This window comes from Nyctereutes procyonoides, unplaced genomic scaffold (assembly GCF_905146905.1).
Source record: "Nyctereutes procyonoides isolate TBG_1078 unplaced genomic scaffold, NYPRO_anot_genome, whole genome shotgun sequence".
NCBI lineage: Eukaryota > Metazoa > Chordata > Mammalia > Carnivora > Canidae > Nyctereutes > Nyctereutes procyonoides.
In genome coordinates, this window is record NW_026575110.1 from 304,950 (window position 1) to 314,864 (window position 9,915).

The window sequence follows — 9,915 nt, forward strand, 5'->3', positions numbered from 1 at the left end:
TGCCCTACAGGACGCACACCTCCCGCATCCGTGAAGAGTGTGTAATTTTGTAATTCCCTCGGACAGTATCTTCTTGGAGCTTTCAGTATAAGTCGATCTTCCCAACATTCTCTTGGCTCCATGAGTGGTTCCCACGCTTGTCCTCTGTCTTGTCAGCCCCTCACCCCCGTGATATACCCTAGACCTTGTCAGGTCCGAGGATTGCAACCCCCAAAGCATCCCACCCTGACTGCCACTTCCTGTCTTGGAAGGTTAGTCCCTCTAATGCCCTGGAACCAACTAATCCAGTCGGTACCTCTGACCCAGATCTTACTACCTTCCTCCCTTGGTGACTTACCCTTCTTCTCCTCTAGTAAGCTAGTTTAAACTCCAAGGGCACTCATTACCATCAGCCTCTTGTATACTGCCTCACCTCCATCACTTCATCATATCTGCTTGGTAAAATAAGAGCCCAGGGTAAGCCCAATTCTCCATCGACTCCTTGCTACAACATATGAAACTAAACATGGCTGGAGGAAAACCCAGAGCCATGCTGACCACCCTCAGCTCAATAATGCTAACTTTGCCTGGTCTATGTCTTCTTCCAAATGAGTTTTTCTCATCTCCTCTTCTCTCTTCAGTCTTTCCCACCACCTCTCCCTTCCTTGCTCTGACTTCACTAAAAAAAAATGGAAGTGAGACTCCCACTGTCACAGACTTCCACCACCACATCCACGCATGCCCCCCTCTGCTGCCTGCCTGTTACTGTAGGTGAACTACCACTATGTCCACCTAAAGAAATCCTGCACTTGGGTGCAAGATCCCGTCATCTCCAGGGTGTCGCTCCACCCAGTCTGTCCTCTCCCCAGCATCATCAGCTTTTACGGAGCTATTCCCGTCATCCTACAATGCGTAGTTATTTCTCTCATCTTCAAAACAAAAATTGAACAAAACCTCTAGACCCATTTCCTATAGCAGATAATACACCTTTTCTCCATGCCCTTTTGTAGCAAAATTTCACAAAAGAATTGTCAATATGTTCTCCAGTTCCTCTCCTCCTATTCTTAGATTCTCGTTGTTCCCAGCACACCTCCCACAATCATGGCTGCTCCTTCTCAGTAGCCTTTGCTAAAGGTTCTTCCACTCCCACCTGACGTGTTTAAATGTCAGCCCACAGGACTCAACCTTTGCTTTTCTCTTCTATGTCCATACTTATTCCCTGGATGATTTCATTGTGTCTTGCAGTTTTTTGTCATCTGTATCAGTTAACAATTTATTGTCTCTTGCTACAAATTCATTCTTAATTGCCTACTCTAAAAACATTTCCTTTGACACTGGCATATATATCAACTTTGGTCAATAGGGAGGGATGGAGAGACTTTGCAGGGGCAGTCTTTCTGCCTGGTTCTCCTTTGCTCCTTGGCCAGACTCCTGCAGATGGGTCATTCTTCCAAGGCCAGCTCCTCCAGTATGTGGTGGCCAGAAGCATCCATTGGCCAGCAGCACCTCACTCTCTCCCCCACCCCCACCTCCTGGCACTTTTGTCATGGAGTGACTCTCCTGAGACACCTGTCTTTCCCCAGCACCCAGAGAGAGAACACCAACAAGTTCCAGCGGTGTAGCATCACAGGGACCATCCTGACAGCAGTGGGCCATGGCCATACCCCTTCAATGAGGTCTAGATCTCAGCTGATGGGGGGTGGAGTTGAGAAGAGGGACTCTTCCTGGGCCTTCTATACCTGACCTAGGGTAGTGGCTGCTCCTCAGATCTGCTATTCTTAATATTCTTTAGAATTCTCTTCTTATTAGCCGCCATACCCTCCCATTGCTCCAGTTACCTGTTGTAGTTAATAATGCTTAATGTAGGAGATCCCTGGGTGACTCAGCGGTTTAGTGCTTGCCTTTGGCCCAGGGCGTGATCCTGGAGACCCCAGGGTCAAGTCCCACATCAGGCTGCCTGCATGGAGCCTGCTTCTCCCTCTGCCTGTGTCTCTGCCTCTCTTTCTCTCTCTGTGTGTGTCTCTCATGAATAAATAAATAAATGTTAAAAAATCTTTTTAAAAAATAATGCTTGACGTAAACTTTTCCTGTTCAAATCACAGTGAGTTTCTCTTTTTCTTGGACCCTTACCAATCACCATCATTTACCAACAACTCCCAAATTTATATAAATGACTTAGACCTCTTTCTTGAACTCCAACTGCCTCCCTGACATATCCATTTGTTTTGTTTTGTTTGAGATAGAAACTCCAAGGGCAGCCCCGGTGGCAGTGGTTTAGCGCTGCCTGCAGCCCAGGGCGTGATCCTGGAGACCCTGGATCGAGTCCCACGTCAGGCTCTCTGTATGATGCCTGCTTCTCCCTCTGCCTGTGTCTCTGCCTCTCTCTCTCTCTCTCTATGAATAAATAAATAAAATCTAAAAAAAAAAAAGAGAGAGAGAGAGAGATAGAAACTCCAATTGTTAATGCCAAAAAAGAAAAATTTTACAAATCACTTAAAAATACACAATAAATCAGTTAATGTCCTGGTAATGGAACCAAATAGCATGGTGACAAAAGTATGGGGACTCTTCATGCATTTACAAATCTTTTGAATTTTGAATGATGTGAATATATTTATCTACTTTAAATGAGAATAAAAGAAACATTTTTAAAACTTTCCAAAATCTTTTCTGCCAATTATTTTATTCTCCCCCTGCTAGAAAGTTAACGTATACTGTGATGCGTGGCGGGGCCTTTAAATTTGAGTTGACATATCCATTTGGATGCATAATGGACATCTCAAATGTGCATGCCCAAATAGAACTCATGATCTCTCTCAAACTGCCAAGTTTTTATCTCAGTTGATGACTGTCCCAGCCATAAAGTTGATTAGGCCAGATACTTAAGAACATCCGTGTCTCCTCTCTTTGTATCCTCCATATCCAACATGTCAGGAAATTCCTGTTGACTCTACCTTTAAAATACAACCAGAATGCAACCACTTTTCATACACCACTCTGAACTGAGCCCCATCTTATCACATAAATTAATACAAAACCTCTTGATGATCTTCCTGCTTCCACCCTACCCTTGCAAATTCACAATGCAGCAGCCAGAGGTGATTCTGTGAACATAAGAGTGCCATTGGGAATTTGAATTGGTATAAACACTGGAAAATGGTTCAGCATATTATTACTGAGCATAGACTTACCCTATAAGCCAGTGACATATATACAGAAAGACATGTACAAGAGTGTTCATAGCATCATCCAAACCAGGAAAACTCCAAAAGTCCATCAACAAAAACATGAATAAACTAGTATGTTGGTACAATGGAATAATACATAACAATGAAAACAAAACTACAATGAGGGACAACATAGATGATGTTTAGTAAAACAAGACAAGACACAAAGGAGAACATGTTTGTTTCTGTTTAAAGTTTGAAACTAGTGGGATGCCTGGGTGGCTCAGCGCTTGCGCTCCTGCCTTCCACCCAGGGAATGATCCTGGAGTCCCAAGATCGAGTCCCACATCAGGCTCCCTGCATGGAGCCTGCTTCTCCCTCTGCCTGTGTCTCTGCCTCTCTCTCTCTCTCTCTCTCTCTCTCTCTCTCTGTCTGTCTCTCATGGATAAATAAATAAAAAATCTTTAAAAAATAAAAAAAGTTTGAAACTAGAGAAAATTGACATATGGCAGCGGAAGGCAAGGTAATTGTTACTTTTGTAGAGGAGGGGAATATATGACTGGGAGGGGTCTGTGGACAGCTTCTGGAGTACCTAGTAATGTTCTCTTTACTCACAGGGTGTTAGTTAATGGGTTGTTGACTTTGTAAGTAATTATTGAGTGATACATTTGAGCTTTGTGTATTTTCTGAATGTATATTCTATTCATGTTTATAAGACATTTTGTAGTCAATAAATTGCCATCTTCCTACATTCTTTGCCATTTTTCTTTCCCTTTAATTCTTAATTATGGATTAAGATTCCCTATTTACATCTAGGAATCTTTCAGAGATTGCTAAGGGGCTCCTTAAAGAAAGTTATTGTTAGCCTATTTGGGGTAATAGATCCCTTGGAGAATCTGATGCCTGTCCAGAAAATTCACCCTCACATATAGTTGTTAAAATTTCACACATTTTTGGACCCATGAAAGCCTACAACAGCCCAGGTTAAAGTTTTCCAGAGTCTACTGAAATCCCCAGGAGTTCAACTGCAGGAAGAGGAGCTGGTGTCCAACCCCAGATGGGCCTACAGGGAAGAAGGGGCAGTCTCCTCCACATTTGTTGCTTTCTGGGCAGTGGGCCAAGCATGAGGCAAGGCGTCCCTAGCCCAGAGGGGCAGGCCTGGGAGAGTGGACAGTCAGTGAGACCCTTATTCAGGTCAGCTGGAGGTGAGGCTGTTCAACTGTCACAAAAGCTGCTAGGGTGTCCATGGCATCACTGGATGACTGCTGGACCACTTTACCTCAGTAGGAACACTCTATCAAAGGTTTATCATGAGCATGCTATGGTCAGACAGGGGGACCCAGACAGGTTATGTCAGATTGTGCAACCACCAGCTCAGTCCCATGGTAGCATAAAGATGCTCCACATGAAGTACAGAGCCATCTACCTCCTGGGTCTTCCACTTGCAAGAAAGGGACTTGTGTCCCTGGAGTGCTCAGAAATACCCGGGCTCCTCACCTGTAAACTCAAGCCCCATTAGAGCAATTTCAGAAACAGACTGGAGGACTTGGGAAGGTGGGATTGGAAGGGCTGATGGCTACAAGTGAGTAAGAGGTTGGTGTAGGGCCATGGTATTCAAACTCTAGCACACATCAGAATCTCTTTTAGGGCTCATTAAAACATAGATTGACAGTCCCGCCTCAATTTCTGATCCAGTAGTACTTGGGTGGGGGCTGAGGATTTGCATTTCAAGAAGTTCCCCAGGAGAAGCTGCTGCTGCTGGTCCTAGGACCAGCATTGAGAACCACCGGTCTTCAGGATTTCAAGTTTGCAGGAGGCCCTACCTCTATAGATGTGTTATCCATCCAGTTGATCTGGAGACTCAGGTCCTGCCCGTAATTGTGGCTTGCCAAATCCCTCTGTATGGCACAAAGTACAACCAGGAGCTAGTAAGAGCTGCTTCCTGGATGTAGCAGAAGCCAGCCAAATGCTACTGTCTCCATAGCATCCCTCAGTATCATCAGCCTCCTCTCTTTCTCTTGCACCTGCTGGGGAATGAGGTGTGGATCTGGCCTCCAAATTCAGCCCTGGCATTCACCATGGGTAGCAGGTCACTCAGCCTCATTGGCTTGACGTCCTGAAGTCTCAGGTAGGTGAAGGCAGGCAGATCCTCACAAGAGCTGTGAAGACTCAGACACGGGGCCAGACACCCAGACATGCACCAGAGGCCATGGGGCAGGTCCAGTAGCCCAAGGGGTACAATTCTCTGTGATCCTCAGTTAAGCAGCATATCCAGTGTGTTGATAGGAGAGTGAGACTAAGAGTGTCTGAATCCTGCTTTGTTCTTTAGTGCTCTATAACTCAGCTCTCTTGCTCAACCCAGACCCTTGCTTTCTCCATTGAGCTGCACACCAGGGCACACTGTGAAAAGTGCCAGGGTGGGAGGACACAAGGCAAGGTCACTTGCCTGAATGTGTGTGAGGTGGCAGCAGGCCTGCTGCTGCTAGGAACCTGGATGGATCTAAAAGAGAGAGAAAAGAGCCATGACCAGTCAGGTGGAGCTGTGCATTTTAGCCATGACCCCATCCAGGCCCCTGCTCCCCTTTCCCATCCCTCTCTCCCTACCAGCATCCATGAATGCCCACTTGGTATGAGGCCCTGGCAATCTAGAAGCCATAGGGACAACCCTGCTTTCAGTGACCTCACAACCTAATTGAAAAAAGCAGACACATCATGGATATCTAGAAAATGAAGTAGAAATAAATCAGAGAAAACCACCACTTATTTTGGGAGCACCCAGGAGTGACATCCAAGTATCCCTTCCAGCTGTTCATTCAAGGCTAGCCTAGTAGCAACCTTTTGTAGGCCCCAAGGAATAGAAAAGGCTAGTGTGGCTGGGACAGAGATGGAGAACCATTTCCAAGCCAGTGAGTCCAACTAGGTTCTGGGGTCAGAGCAAAAACAACATGGATTAGTGATGCAGTAATAATGATAATGACAATCAAAATAATAGCTACCAGCACTGTATTTTCCATCTGCCAGGAAATCTGCTAAGAACTTTACATTATCCCAAGCAATTCTCACTAACGGCCTATGACTAAGGCATCTGTCTTTTGTAGATGAGAAAGTGGAAAATCAGAGAAACTTGTGCCAGTAACATGATTTGCGAGCATCTGAGCCCAAACCCAATGCTCTTCGCCATTCAGTTGACAGGTTAGTCTCGCAAACTAGATGTTTCAGGAGCAGGCAACCATTGTGGGTACATAGGTATGCAGAATCATAGGCATGTAGCACCTAAGTCTGTCCATCCGGATACAATGGCTGCTTCCCAAATTCCCTTTTTACTTTGTTACTGCTATCATCTTTTAACATTGGTTTTACAATTATATAAGCCAAAAAGAGAAATATGGCATTCCTCTTGTTATTTTCTGTATTTAAAAGAAGACCTAGTATTCTGTGGGAACAGTCTGAGTCTTGCTGGCCCTAGAGGTTTGTACATAATGATGGAGGAGGTTCTCTTGAAGAGCAACAAGATGATGGAGAGGTGGACAGGACCATCTGGAAACTTAGAATCGTACCACCTGGCACAGGGGCAGCTTCTGAGCATATTCTATCTTAGATACACCATCCATTTTATATAGCATATTACATATGCAGTAATTATAACTCACTTTGGAAATCGAATTCTTTCTCTTTTCAAGACATCTGTCTCCTGAAACCTTTAGATGTAATGTCAACAAAGGAGAAGAGCCCTGCCTTGTGCAAAAGGCACATTTGTGGTTGACCTAGAAAGTTCTAGAAGGGGCATCCCCTCACTGATCAGATCTTCTCACCTCTCAAACCACTGGGGCTCATTCTCTGATCTTATCCCTCATCTCATCCTGTGTGTCTGTCCAAAGCTTCCCACTTCATCAAGGAGGCCTTTCTTCCGTCCCCAGCATGATCTCTGTACCAGGGCTGGAGGAGTGCACAGAGCCTGATTCACAGGGTCTGGACACATCTCTTTCCCTTCGTAGGTCTTGTTTTTCTTTTTTGGAACACAAGAGGATAAGATGGCTATGCCTGAGGGCCATTCAACTCTGATGTCTTTTAACTTGTAGAGCCATTTCCCTCAGAGTCCTGGGTCTTTGTCAGTGTGACTCTTCATCCCCTCTGGATGGGGGCCCCAGGGGCAGGTGAGGCCACCACTGTTGGCAACAGCCGACTTCAGAGAAGGCCAGGCAGAGCTGTGAACACAGCACCATTCTTGTCCAACAGCATCCAGTGACTGCCCAGACCTGTGTGGGAGGTTCTGCCCAGAGATCCCTGCTTAACTCCTGAAGAGAAGAGCACTTGGCCCCCAGGAAGGGTCCATCACCACTCTGGCCTTGAAATGTGCTGGAGAACTCAGCCCTTTGACTTACCTGCAGGCCACTTAGGCAGAGCCTGTGCTGTTCTCAGGCGAACTAGCCATATATACTTTCTGGTCTAGAGGGGGCAGAGGACAGCACCCACTCCTCACCACATATGCACCCATCACCACCAGTGGCTTTCAGATGTGACTAGTACCCAGACTTTGTGGATGTTCTTGATTTTACTTTTAAATATTCTCTATACCAGCCGTTTCCAGACCTCCCTAACCCAGGCATACAATCTGAAGGTTATATATAGAATTTTAACGTGGTCAAGCCCGTCTGCCTTTCATTTGGAGATGTTTACTTCTCTTCGCCTTTGTACTCAGATCCTTAGAAACCATTAATAGGTTTGTTCCAAAGCTGGGGCCTCCTCACTTCAGCCCTGATATAGGCTGAATTGTGTTTCTCTTTGAAGAGGCAATTTAATTGAAATGAGGTCACCTGGATGGGCCTAATCCACTATGAGTGTTGTCATCACAAGAAGAGATTAGGACACAGACATAGAGGGAAGACCATGTGAAAACAGATTGAGAAGACAGCCATCTGAAAGGCAAGGGGACAGAATTTTCAGGGAAAACCTACCAACACCTTGATCTCCAACTTCCAGACTGAGAGCTGTGAAAAAGTAAATTTCTGTTATTTAAACTACCCACTCTGGCATCTGTTACAGCACCCTGAGGAAACTTATATAAGCCCCAAGCCCTGGGATAGCCAGGCCAGGCCTACACTGAGCTGTTGCCACCCAACCCCACACTGGGGGATACTCTCAAGTCCAGGCTGGTGTGCTTTCATTTCCACAGCTGATAGAAATTTGAGCCAACCTTATGTTGATCTCATTGGGCTAATGGCTATAATGAGGACTAAAAAAAAAAAAAATCTAATTAAAAACTATCTTTCTGTGATAAAAGGACCAAGTTGGAGGAAAAACTTAACACATCTTTAGCCTCGATTTAATACTTTATTTCTATTTGCACTTAGGCCAGTGAGGCACAGGCAGTGCTGAGCTACTGGGCCGAGTCAATGAGGGAGCTGAGGTGAGAGGCAGAGGCGCTGTCTGTGCCGAGGAGGCAAGACCATGGTGGAGTCACCTTGCTGGAGGTGAAGCTTTTGGTCCTGAGAACAGCAGGGAAGGTTGGACAGATTAGCAGTGAGAGGGGGGCAGTCAGGTTTCAGCCTATTGCCTTGTTGGCAGAAGAACTTGGGTCAAGTTTGCCTTTGCACCCCAGAATCTGGTGACTGATTTTCTCAGCCTGGCTCTGTGTGCTGCTCTGTCCTCTGGTCATCTGGATCTGCATGTCCTGTGGGAAGGGCTATCATGTGGCACCCCAGAAGGACCCCGCAGATCGGATCTCACTCCCTATGGTTTAACCCAAAGGGGTGAAATAGAATCCAATCCCTGACCTGAGACAAATACAGTAGAAAGTGATAGTCAAAAGTCCAAACTAAAGAAAAAAAACGTTTCACGTGTAAACATTCCACATACTTAGCACAGGTTGGGCACGTCTTTCAGCATCTGTAGTCACTAAGTCAGCAGCTGTGGGGGACAGGTGCTGACCTCCCAGGGCCACAGAGCTAATAGTTGTAGAGCAGGATTTTGTTACAGATAACTCCGCTTTTAGATAAATAGGCTCATGTGCTTTTGCTTTTAGGCTCTCATCTCAGTTCAGGGGGGATGGAGCACTGGTAGAGATCATAGACATATGCAGGGGATGCCCCCTAGGCAGCTGGAGCACATTCCAGCAGCCTGGGCAGGGCCATAGCACAGAATGGATGTTTGTAGGAAGGATCCCACAGATGTGCTCCATAGGACAGGTCTGTCCTCAAATACTACCGAGAAGACCATGAGCGCTCTCTCTCACTAGCTGCAGCCTTTCCCAGTTGTGAGCCAGCACACTGGGGAGAGCACAAAAGCCTGCACTGCTCTGTTAGAATGCCATATTCTCCAGTCAGGGTTTACCGTGCTGTGTTGCCTACCACTTCCCATACTCAGCCCCTCCCCTCCAAAAGCCCAGCATTGTCCTACCTGTGTAAGGGGTCTTGGGCCAACCTCAGATTATTGAATCTAGAGTGTACAAGGTATAGAGTTCCAGAATCATCTTACCCCCACCCCTACATCTCCTATATGCCAAAGAACAATGCATATGTAGGTTCTCCTCTTTCACTGTTATAAGAGGCAGGGTGCATGATCATTTCAAAGCAGCCTTCAAATCCATATGAGATTTTTTTGTTGATTCGCTTTGGTATCATGAAGCATAGTGTTTCTTTCATGCACACATTTGGAGCTTGAGGGACTCAGATGGACTATTGTGTGCAGGGTACCCCAAAACCGCCAGAGAATACCTATCCAGAGCATTGCTGGGCAGCAGCTCCCATTCTGTATGTCTACTAATATGAAA